This window comes from Coregonus lavaretus (assembly GCF_964263955.1).
Source record: "Coregonus lavaretus genome assembly, chromosome: 10".
Classification (NCBI taxonomy): domain Eukaryota; kingdom Metazoa; phylum Chordata; class Actinopteri; order Salmoniformes; family Salmonidae; genus Coregonus; species Coregonus lavaretus.
The window spans coordinates 12385376-12397391 of record NC_139997.1 but is presented as its reverse complement, the minus strand read 5'-3'; the positions used below and the strand labels follow the sequence as shown (position 1 = coordinate 12397391).

General features: G+C 43.8%; 1 protein-coding gene across 1 annotated transcript in view; it reads right to left on the bottom strand.

The window, feature by feature from the left end:
- LOC311135632 (uncharacterized protein) overlaps window positions 1-5869 on the bottom strand; it is a gene marked incomplete at its 3' end in the record, with an annotated part of 45266 nt that extends 39397 nt beyond the window's left edge. Inside the window, exon 1 of the mRNA XM_084169660.1 lies at window positions 5701-5869. The remainder of the gene's footprint in view (window positions 1-5700) is intronic.
- Between the last annotated feature and the right edge of the window lie 6147 nt (window positions 5870-12016).

The window sequence follows — 12016 nt, the reverse complement described above, 5'->3', positions numbered from 1 at the left end:
TTAGAACAGGGTGGGGGTGTGGTGTTAAAACCTGCCCTGTGTTCCGTTAGAACAGGGTGGGGGTGTGGTGTTAAAACCTGCCCTGTGTTCCGTTAGAACAGGGTGGGGGTGTGGTGTTAAAACCTGCCCTGTGTTCCGTTAGAACAGGGTGGGGGTGTGGTGTTAAAACCTGCCCTGTGTTCCGTTAGAACAGGGTGGGGGTGTGGTGTTAAAACCTGCCCTGTGTTCCGTTAGAACAGGGTGGGGGTGTGGTGTTAAAACCTGCCCTGTGTTCCGTTAGGCGTCCCCATGCTTCACATCTGAAACAGTTTGTGCATATATTATGACAACATTTTGTGACGTTTTTGTTCGTTTTGGTCTTCGGCAAGGGTTTTTTCGGCTGTTCGTGCACACAATATTTTTTCTCAAGGCAAACCGAATTTCGGTAACTGAAGTCTAATTCCCTTCATCGTTCAACAGTACTTCAATTAAGTGTTTGTTGTCATTCAGTATGAAAAATGTATGCACTCACTAACTGTATGTCGCTCTGGATAAGAGCGTCTGCTAAATGACTAAAATGTAAAATGTAAATTCAACGATAGACGACTCATTTTCATGCAAATGTTTTCACTTGAGAAATACTGCACCAAACATCTTAGTTTGATGTAAAATTGCATGACTATGCTATGCTCGTCAAAAACGTCAAAATGAATGGACAGATTTCTTGAGTTATCTTTGATTAATTCTGACAATTTTGAGGAAGTATATACTGGCTACGGCGTCTCAAGACGGACAAACGGTACTATTGCGGGTTTTTTCAAGCTAAGGTCTTTTAAGGGAGTATGCGTTCGGTTCAGCTAGCAGAGTTCGGCTAGGCTTCAGCCGAACCGAAGCATGCGGAAGCCTTTAGGCCAGGGTGGGGGTGTGGTGTTAACATGCTGACATGTTGTGTTGCTCCCATGTTACACACTACTGTCACACTGGCAAAATGGGAGTTAACAAGAGGGGTATAAGAAGAGGGATATAAACTCTGCCTAACTATAGTAGGTTCTTCTTTTCTCAATAGTTTGAGGAAAAACTAGTTGTTCTTGCTTGGAACTGGAGGCCAAAATGGGGAAGTCTGTGTGTAAGTGAGTATGCACAGTGTAGTATGTGAATTCACATATTATTATTTTTTTTAGTCATTTAGCAGACGCTCTTATCCAGAGCGACTTACAGTTAGTGAGTGCATACATTTTTTTTCATACTGATCCAGGTTTGGGGTAGAAATGTAGATCTTTCACACGCACACACAAACAACCCAACGCCAACATCAAAAACACAAACAACCCCACACTCTCTCTCTGAACAGCACCCCACCCACAGAACTTTACCATGGCATTCCAGCCTGGGAATTCCAGAGCTTTGCTGTGTGTTCAGTTAGGCTGGGGTGTTACACATGAGACTTTCATCTCCATATCAGCAGAGACCAAAACAAGACCACACTAACTGCACTAAAACAGCCAATCCAAATTGGCCATCACGAACATCCAAATAGAAATAAAAGCCCAGCGTATACCTATCCAATGCACACACTGTACATACCTGCTGTAGTTAACCCTTGGCTCACACTATGTTTGTGTGTGTGTCCGGCTGTACACGTGTGTGTGTGTGTGTGTAGCATATGTTACATAATGCTGGTCTATAGGGGCAAAGCAGGAAACAGACACCCAGTCGGGGCCTCAGAGCTGGCTCCTACATACGTATAGAATGTGTGATGTCACACAGCAGATGTAGGATTACCCACCACGCACACACAGTAAATAGTGTGTGTGCACTCTCAGACAAAGACACATTTGGAAGTGCAAAAGCATGGCGCAATTTAGCTTGTTTTAATGCACACGTTGTTATAGAAAAAATATGCAAAACACAGCATTGTTTTGCTTGCTGTAACATAATGGATTGCTTTCCATACATATTCTCACACACACCCTCTCTGGGAGATTGATATAACACACACACACACACACGGTTGTCTGTAACCTATCACTCATGTCTGATGAAGCACAATATTCCTCATCCAAACCCTTACCCTCAACTCCCCCGCTGGTCTCCCCTTTACCCCACATACACCCTCCTCTGGCTGGGTAGAGGTAGGGCCAGCTCAGCGCCATATGGTTCTTCCCTCCCACCCATAGACTCTGGGCTATATGTGAAAGGATTGCATACAGTTGAAGTGGGAAGTTTCCATATACCTTAGCCAAATACAGCCAATTCTGTTTTTCACAATTCCTGACATTTAATCCTAGTAAAAATGGGTCAAACGTTTCGGGTAGCCTTCCACAAGCTTCCCACAATAAGTTGGGTGAATTTTGGCCCATTCCTCCTGACAGAGCTGGTGTAACTGAGTCAGGTTTGTAGGCCTCGTTGCTCACACACACTTTTCAGTTCTGCCCACACATTTTCTATAGGATTGAGGTCAGGGCTTTGTGATGGCCACGCCAATGCCTTGACTTTGTTGTCCTTAAGCCATTTTGCCACAACTTTGGAAGTATGCTTGGGGTCATTGTCCATTTGGAAGACCCATTTGCGACCAAGCTTTAATCTTCCTGACCGATGTCTTGAGATGTTGCTTCAATATATCCACATAATTTTCCTTCCTCATGATGCCATCTATTTTGTGAAGTGCACCAGTCCCTCCTGCAGCAAAGCACCCCCACAGCATGATGCTACCACCCCTGTGCTTCACGGTTGGGATGGTGTTCTTCGGCTTGCAAGCTGCCCCCTTTTTCCTCCAAACATAATGATGGTCATTATGGCCAAACATATCTATTTTTGTTTAATCAGACCAGAGGACATTTCTCCAAAAAGTACGATCTTTGTCCCCATGTGCAGTTGCAAACCGTAGTCTGGCTTTTTTATGGCGGTTTTGGAGCAGTGGCTTCTTCCTTGCCGAGCGGCCTTTCAGGTTATGTCGATATAGGACTCGTTTTACTGTGGATATAGATACTTTTGTACCTGTTTCCTCCAGCATCTTCACAAGGTCCTTTGCTGTTGTTCTGGGATTGATTTGCACTTTTCGCACCAAAGTATGTTCATCTCTAGGAGACAGAACGCGTCTCCTTCCTGAGTGGTATGACGGCTGCGTGGTCCCATGGTGTTTATACTTGTGTACTATTGTTTGTACAGATGAATGTGGTACCTTCAGTCAACTGGAAATTGCTCCCAAGGATGAACCAGACTTGTGGAGGTCTACAATTTTTTTTCTGAGGTCTTGGCTGATTTCTTTAGATTTTCCCATGATGTCAAGCAAAGAGGCACTGAGTTTGAAGGTAGGCCTTGAAATACATCCACAGGTACACCTCCAATTGACTCAAATGATGTCAATTAGCCTATCAGAAGCTTCTAAAGCCATGACATCATTTTCTGGAATTTTCCAAGATGTTTAAAGGCACAGTCAACTTCTGACCCACTGGAATTGTGATACAGTGAATTATAAGTGAAATAATCTGTCTGTAAACAATTGTTGGAAAAATTACTTGTGTCATGCACAAAGTAGATGTCCTAACCGACTTTCCAAAACGATAGTTTGCTAACAAGAAATGAGTGAAGTGGTTGAGAAATTAGCTTTAACGACTCCAACCTAAGTGTATGTAAACTTCCCACTTCAACTGTAGCTATAAGCAACATACTAGCGTGTTTGTCTGTTCTGACCTGCCAGTAGACAGGTTTGATTTAAACAGGACATTCACTGCCTACCTCATGTCAGAAGCATGATGGCCCCATCTGCCCTCAAACACACACCCAAACACTAAACACCACCCATCAGACAGCATCACCAGCGGTGCGGAAGGCGCATCACCAGCGATGTGGAAGGCGCATCACCAGCGATGTGGAAGGCACAGTGCTTTTGGAAACCCACAAAAACATTTAGTCTGTTCACTTTCCGTCTCTCTTCACTGACAAATACCCAGACAACACTACCTGTATCCCATTAAACAAACGATACAAACAACTAAAATATTCCTCTCTGACCTCTAACCTGTAAACACAGAACAGAGGATGAGTGATGTCATGGCTTTCTGTGTTATTCCTGTTTAGAGGGGTGATGATCAGAGGGGTGCCTTTAATCCAATTAAAAGACCCAGTGTTCTGTGTAAATGACACCTGAGGTGATTGAGAGGGGGCTCGATTGGGAGGCTTCAGAGTTCCTCCTCTAAGATTAGCAGTATTTCAATAAAACTTTTACACTATAATTATATTTCACAGCACACTAATGCCTTGTTGCCTATACATAACGAATTCCAGCATGGAGCTGACCCCATTATGTAACTGCTATGCAGGTTCTCTGTGTTGAAGTTTCCAAGTATAGCTGACTGCAATATTGTGAAAGGTCAGAAGATGGCCTTGATGAAAGACAAGAGTACATCGGATACATGGGGGGGGGGGGGGGGGGGGGGGGGGTGTTACACCCCTGTAACCTATTGTGAACAACCGCAAACAGTGCCACAAAGTAAAGAAGATATTAATGTCAACAAATATGATGGTCTTCTCGAAGTTCAACCTAATAATGCACACACACATTAACTTTATGATCTCTAATAAAGTTGGTGTTAGATGTTATTTACCATTCGGCCATCAGATTTGCCACCAAAGCTCCTTATAGGACACATCACTGCACTCTATACTCCTCTGTAAATTGGTCATCTCTGTATACACGTCGCAAGACCCACTGGTTCTGTTAAAGGTCCCCAAAGCACACACATCCCTGGGTCGCTCCTCTTTTCAGTTTGCTGCAGCTAGCGACTGGAACAAGCTGAAAAAAACACTTAAACTGGACAGTTTTATCTCCAGCTCTTCATTCAAAGACTCAATCATGAACATTCTTACTGACAGTTGTGGCTGCTTCGCGTGATGTATTGTTGTCTCTACCTTCTTGGCCTTTGTGCTGTTGTCTGTGCCCAATAATGTTAGTACCATGTTTTGTACTGCTACCATGTTGTTGTCATGTTGCTACCATGCTATGTTATTGTCTTATGTCTCTCTTTATGCAGTGTTGTCTATTTTTTCGTGATGTGTGTTTTGTCCTATATTTGTATTTTTTTTTTTTTTTTTTTATCCCAGCCCCCGTCCCCGCAGGAGGCCTTTTTGCAGGCCATCATTGTAAATAAGAATTTGTTCTTAACTGACTTGCCTAGTTAAATAAAGGTTAAATAAAATAATAACATAAAAATGTATGCGCAAGAGTAGGAGGGGGCGTGGCGGTATAGGGCAGACTCAGCAAAAACGTGCCACTATGTATCGAAGTTCATCAAGCAAACACTATGCGAAATGCAATATGGCCTAGTAACCCAGGTGAAGTAAACAATAACTTTGTAGCAAATGTTCAGAGAATCCTCATTTCCCACAGCACACCTCACCCTGATATTCAAGATTCCATTCCCAAATTCCTGACCGTGCTCTTGGATGCCGCCGCTAGTGAAAACACAGGCCCTATCCAAACATATCTGTCCAACAAATATTTTTTAACAGACACAACCCCTACATGTATTTGAAAGCGAATGTAATCTGTTTTTAGCGAGCCATCCTGTAATCCTGTCCAAAGTGATGCTTACTCATCAGCAGGGCCGAACCAGCGCCCGCACCGACCATCCCATCCCACGCAGCGTGTTTCAGGGCTCCAAACACTCCAGTAATCTCAATATAAAATACGCTGTGCTCGTGAAGTGATCGGAAACTCACCTAATCCTGTTGATGACACGTAGGCTGTTTCTTTTACTTCTTATGCACAAACTATAGGGTTTATTTCTTGAATGTTTTGAAAACCACAAACGCCTCCGTTGCTAGCTTGTACTAGCCTGTTAACACTACGCACGCTCTCCGTGATGTGAGCATTGCCTGCTGGGACAGAGAGAATGTGCAAGGCAAACATTCCACCAACACAACCAACCAGGGACGACAGTAAGACATAGGCCTACTTCAAATATTTATTTACAACATTATGAGAGCAAAGTGCATGCTTATATTTATTTATAGTGGCATATATCTATTTTTCTAAGTTATAACTTGATTTGCGCTCTCTGATATCCTAAAAGCATTTATTTGAAGTAATCCTAGGCTATCCTACATATCAATCTATTCACAATACGTGTGTGTTATACTAGTGCTTTACAATTCCACAAAGCATTGAACAATAGATGGAGTCAAAGCGTTAAGAAACATTCTGTCTTTAGTTTTCAGACCAGCAACAATAGTAGCCTATAGGCTAGGCTACAACGTATGGAGCTCTACATCTAAGCGGTCTGTCCTGAGCCCCATATGCAGGGTTGAGGAGTACAGTTACATGGTTGCATACACATATTTTGTAGTTGTTATCGCGAGTGTAGCGAAATACTTATGTCCCTAGCTCCAAGAGTGCAGTAATACCTAACAACACAAAACAATACACGCAAATACAAAAATTAAGAAAAATATATATACAGTACCAGTCAAAAGTTTGGACACACCTACTCATTCAAGGGTTTTTCTTTATTTTTTATTATTTTCTACATTGTATAATAATAGTGAAGACATCATAAATTTGAAATAACACATATGGAATCATGTAGTAACCAAAAAAGTGTTAAACAAATCAAAATATATTTTATATTTGAGATTCATCAAATACCAACCCTTTGCCTTGATGACAGTTTGCACACTCTTGGCATTCTCTCAACCAGCTTCATGAGGTAGTCACCTGGAATGCATTTCAATTAACAGGTGTGCCTTCTTAAAAATTAATTTGTGGAATTGATTTCCTTCTGGTAAGTTTGAGCCAATCAGTTGTGTTGTGACAAGGTAGGGGTGGTATACAGAAGATAGCCCTATTTGGTAAAAGACCAAGTCCATATTATGGCAAGAACAGCTCAAATAAGCAAAGAGAAATGACAGTCCATCATTACTTTAAGTCATGAAGGTCAGCCAATCTGGAAAATTTCAAGAACTTTTAAAGTTTCTTCAAGTGCAGTCTCAAAAACCATCAAGCGCTATGATGAAACTGGCTCTCATGAGGACTGCCACAGGAAAGGAAGACCCAGAGTTACCTCTGCTGCAGAGGATAAGTTCATTAGAGTTACCAGCCTCAGAAATTGCAGCCCAAATAAATGCTTCACAGAGTTCAAGTAACAGACACATCTCAACATCAACTGTTCAGAGGAGACTGTGTGAATCAGGCCTTCATGGTCGAATTGCTGCAAAGAAACCACTACTAAAGGACACCAATAAGAAGAAGCAAATTGCTTGTTCCAAGAAACACGAGCAATGGACATTAGACCGGTGTAAATCTGTCCTTTGGTCTGATGAGTCCAAATTTGAGATTTTTGGTTCCAACCATTTACATTTTAGTCATTTAGCAGACGCTCTTATCCAGAGCGACTTACAGGAGCAATTAGGGTTAAGTGCCTTGCTCAAGGGCACATCGACAGATTTGTCACCTAGTCGGCTCGGGGATTAGAACCAGCGACCTTTCGATTACTGGCACAACGCTCTTAACCACTAAGCTACCTGCCGCCCCAACCGCTGTGTCTTTGTGAGACGCAGAGTAGGTGAACGGATGATCTCTGCATGTGTGGTTCCCACCGTGAAGCATGGAGGAGCAGGTGTGATGGTGTGGGGGTGCTTTGCTGGTGACACTGTCAGTGATTTATTTAGAATTCAAGGCACACTTAACCAGCATGGCTACCACAGCATTCTGCAGCGATACGCCATCCCATCTGGTTTGTACTTAGTGGGACTATCATTTGTTTTTCAACAGGACAATGACCCAACACACCTCCAGGCTGTGTAAGGGCCATTTGACCAAGAAGGAGAGTGATGGAGTGCTGCATCAGATGACCTGGCCTCCACAATCACCCAACCTCAACCCAATTGAGATGGTTTGGGATGAGTTGGACCGCAGAGTGAAGGAAAAGCAGCCAACAAGTGCTCAGCATATGTGGGAACTCCTTCAAGACTCTGTTGGAAAAGCATTCCAGGTGAAGCTGGTTGAGAGAATGCCAAGAGTGTGCAAAGCTGTCATCAAGGCAAAGCGTGGCTACTTTGAAGAATTTCAAATATAAAATATATTTTGATTTGTTGAACACTTTTTTGGGTACTACATGATTCCATATGTGTTATTTCATAGTTTTGATGTCTTCACTATTATTCAACAATGTAGAAAATAGTAAAAACAAAGACAAACCCTTGAATGAGTAGGTGTGTTTGAACTTTTGACTGGTACTGTATATACACTACCAGTCAAAAGTTTGGACACACCTACTCATTCAAGGGAAGCTGTCCCATTTGACTCCAATGCTTCCCACAGTGTTGTCAAGTTGGCTGGATATCCTTTGGATGGTAGATCATTCTTGATACACACAGGAAACTGTTGAGCGTGAAAAACCCAGTAGAGTTGCAGTTCTTGACACACTCAAACCGGTGCACCTGGCACCTGCTACCATACCACATTTAAAGGCACTTAAATATTTTGTCTTGCCCATTCACCCTCTGAATAGCACATACACAATCCATGTCTCAATTGCCTCAAGGCTTAAAAATCCTTCTTTAACCTGTCTCCTCCCCTTCATCTACACTGATTGAAGTGAACATCAATAAGGGATCATAGCTTTCACCTGAATTCACCTGGTCAGTTTATGTCATGGAAAGAGCAGTTCTTAATGTTTTTTTTTATACCACAGCATTGTTGAATACTCATTTCTGATTGGCTAGAAGGGCATTATTCTAAAGTGGGCATTAAAACCAGATAACGGGACAGTTGAAAAAGATATCGGGACACCTTGCAATCATGACACAATAAGTGACTACACATGCAGACCGTACTTGCTACAAAGTTACAGAAAGCTAAACCAACAACTACACAAACTGAAATTAGATACATTGTAAACGCAAGTCAAACGAGGAAAAAACTTAGCTAGATTTTTTTTGGAGCATCTGATGATGACCTAAAGTGGTCAGTGATGAACATGAATTTATCTGGGTATTTAACAAAGTATTGAGAAACTTTTGTTATTGACCAAATACTTATTTTCCACCATAATTTGCAAATAAATTCATTAAAAATCCTACAATGTGATTTTCTGGATTTTTTTTTCTCATTTTGTACCTATGATGAAAATTACAGGCCTCTCTCATCTTTTTAAGTGGGAGAACTTGCACAATTGGTGGCTGACTTAAATACTTTTGAGTTGTATAGGGTAAGTGGGCTAAGTGTGACTGGCCATTTATATAAATATCCTTAAGCCTTTCTCTGTATGTTTGCTGTCATGGGGGCAATTGGTTCAACTACAGCTATGGTTTCAACCAGTGGAGGCTGGTGGGAGGAGCTATAGGAAGACGGGCTCATTGTAATGCCTGAAATGAAATATATGGAACGGAGTCAAACATGTGGTTTCTATATGTTTAATGTGTTTGATACAATTCTATTACAATGAGCCTGTCCTCCTATAGCTCCTCCCACCAGCCTCCACTGTGTTCAACTGCAGCGTGTATGCTTCCTCAAAATGGACACTCACAGATATTGGGCACGTTCAAGTTCGTCTACAGTGGCTAATGCAGCCAACTGTAGACGAAAGTCGATGAGTGAAGTAGGGGGAGGTGCATTTGCGATAGCTGAAAGTCAGACATTGTTACTACAGCAAGAAACATAGTTTATAAAAAAGTTTTTCTTTATAATAAACATGTCTCTTACCCCTGTATCACACACAAACTGAATTCACAATCATGTGTACATTGTAGCCTAATCAATTGGTGAGAGAGGTCTCAAATATTACATTCATTTGCACACAGTATACCCTATACATGAGTCACGGAAAAGTTTGTTCCTGTTTCAGTCGTGGGTCAAACAAAACACCCTAATGATTAGTTGACAATAGCCTCCCACGATGCAGGCAATAGCTGCAGATCGAAGTTGGTGAGAAGCAAGTTCATACAGTGGACATGAATGTGCAAGTCTGACAACTTTTATCCCCATAATGCAACACAGTTTTGAAAGGTGATGACCAACATGTTCACCGAATTGACAAAACTGATCTGCTCAAACGCACCCACTATCCACATATTTCTTGCTCTCTCTCTCTCTTGCTCTCTCTCAAACACACACACACTGTTTTGGCACCTGTTAACATTTTACATTTTACATTTTAGTCATTTAGCAGACGCTCTTATCCAGAGCGACTTACAGGAGCAATTAGGGTTAAGTGCCTTGCTCAAGGGCACATTTACGTCATTTAGCAGACGCTCTTATCCAGAGCGACTACAAATTGGTGCATTCACCCTATAGCCAGTGGGATAACCACTTTACAATTATACTTTTTTTTTTTTTTTGGGGGGGGGTAAAATGATTACTTTATCCTATCCCAGGTGTTCCTTAAAGAGGTGGGGTTTCAAATGTCTCCGGAAGGTGGTGAGTGACTCCGCTGTCCTGGCGTCGTGAGGGAGCTTGTTCCACCATTGGGGTGCCAGAGCAGCGAACAGTTTTGACTGGGCTGAGCGGGAACTATGCTTCCGCAGAGGAAGGGGAGCCAGCAGGCCAGAGGTGGATGAACGCAATGCCCTCGCCTGGGTGTAGGGACTGATCAGAGCCTGAAGGTACGGAGGTGCCGTTCCCCTCACTGCTCCATAGGCAAGCACCATGGTCTTGTAACGGATGCGAGCTTCAACTGGAAGCCAGTGGAGTGTGCGGAGGAGGGGGGTGACGTGAGAGAACTTGGGCAGGTTGAACACCAGACGGGCTGCGGCATTCTGGATGAGTTGTAGGGGTTTAATGGCACAGGCAGGGAGCCCAGCCAACAGCGAGTTGCAGTAATCCAGACGGGAGATGACAAGTGCCTGGATTAGGACCTGTGCCGCTTCCTGTGTAAGGCAGGGTCGTACTCTCCGAATGTTGTAGAGCATGAACCTGCAGGATCGGGTCACCGCCTTGATGTTAGCGGAGAACGACAGGGTGTTGTCCAGGGTCACGCCAAGGCTCTTCGCACTCTGGGAGGAGGACACAACGGAGTTGTCAACCGTGATGGCGAGATCATGGAACGGGCAGTCCTTCCCCGGGAGGAAGAGCAGCTCCGTCTTGCCAGGGTTCAGCTTGAGGTGGTGATCCGTCATCCATACTGATATGTCGGCCAGACATGCAGAGATGCGATTCGCCACCTGGTTATCAGAAGGGGGAAAGGAGAAGATTAGTTGTGTATCGTCAGCGTAGCAATGATAGGAGAGGCCATGTGAGGATATGACAGAGCCAAGTGACTTGGTGTATAGGGAGAAAAGGAGAGGGCCTAGAACTGAGCCCTGGGGGACACCAGTGGTGAGAGCACGTGGTGCGGAGACAGCTTCTCGCCACGCCACTTGGTAGGAGCGACCGGTCAGGTAGGACGCAATCCAGGAGTGAGCCGCGCCAGAGATGCCCAGCTCGGAGAGGGTGGAGAGGAGGATCTGATGGTTCACTGTATCAAAGGCAGCAGACAGGTCTAGAAGGACAAGAGCAGAGGAGAGAGAGTTAGCTTTAGCAGTGCGGAGAGCCTCCGTGACACAGAGAAGAGCAGTCTCAGTTGAATGACCAGTCCTGAAACCTGACTGGTTTGGATCAAGAAGGTCATTCTGAGAGAGATAGCAAGAGAGTTGGCTAAAGACGGCACGCTCAATAGTTTTGGAAAGAAAAGAGAGAAGGGATACTGGTCTGTAGTTGTTGACATCAGTGGGATCGAGTGTTGGTTTTTTGAGAAGGGGTGCAACTCTCGCTCTCTTGAAGACGGAAGGGACATGGCCAGCGGTCAAGGATGAGTTGATCAGCGAGGTGAGGTAGGGGAGAAGGTCACCGGAGATGGTCTGGAGAAGAGAGGAGGGGATGGGGTCAAGCGGGCAGGTTGTTGGGCGGCCTGCAGTCACTAGTCGCAAGATTTTATCTGGAGAGAGAGGGGAGAAAGAAGTCAAAGCATAGGGTAGGGCAGTGTGAGCAGGACCAGCAGTGTCATTAGACTTAACAAACGAGGATCGGATGTCGTCAACCTTCTTTTCAAAGTGGTTGACA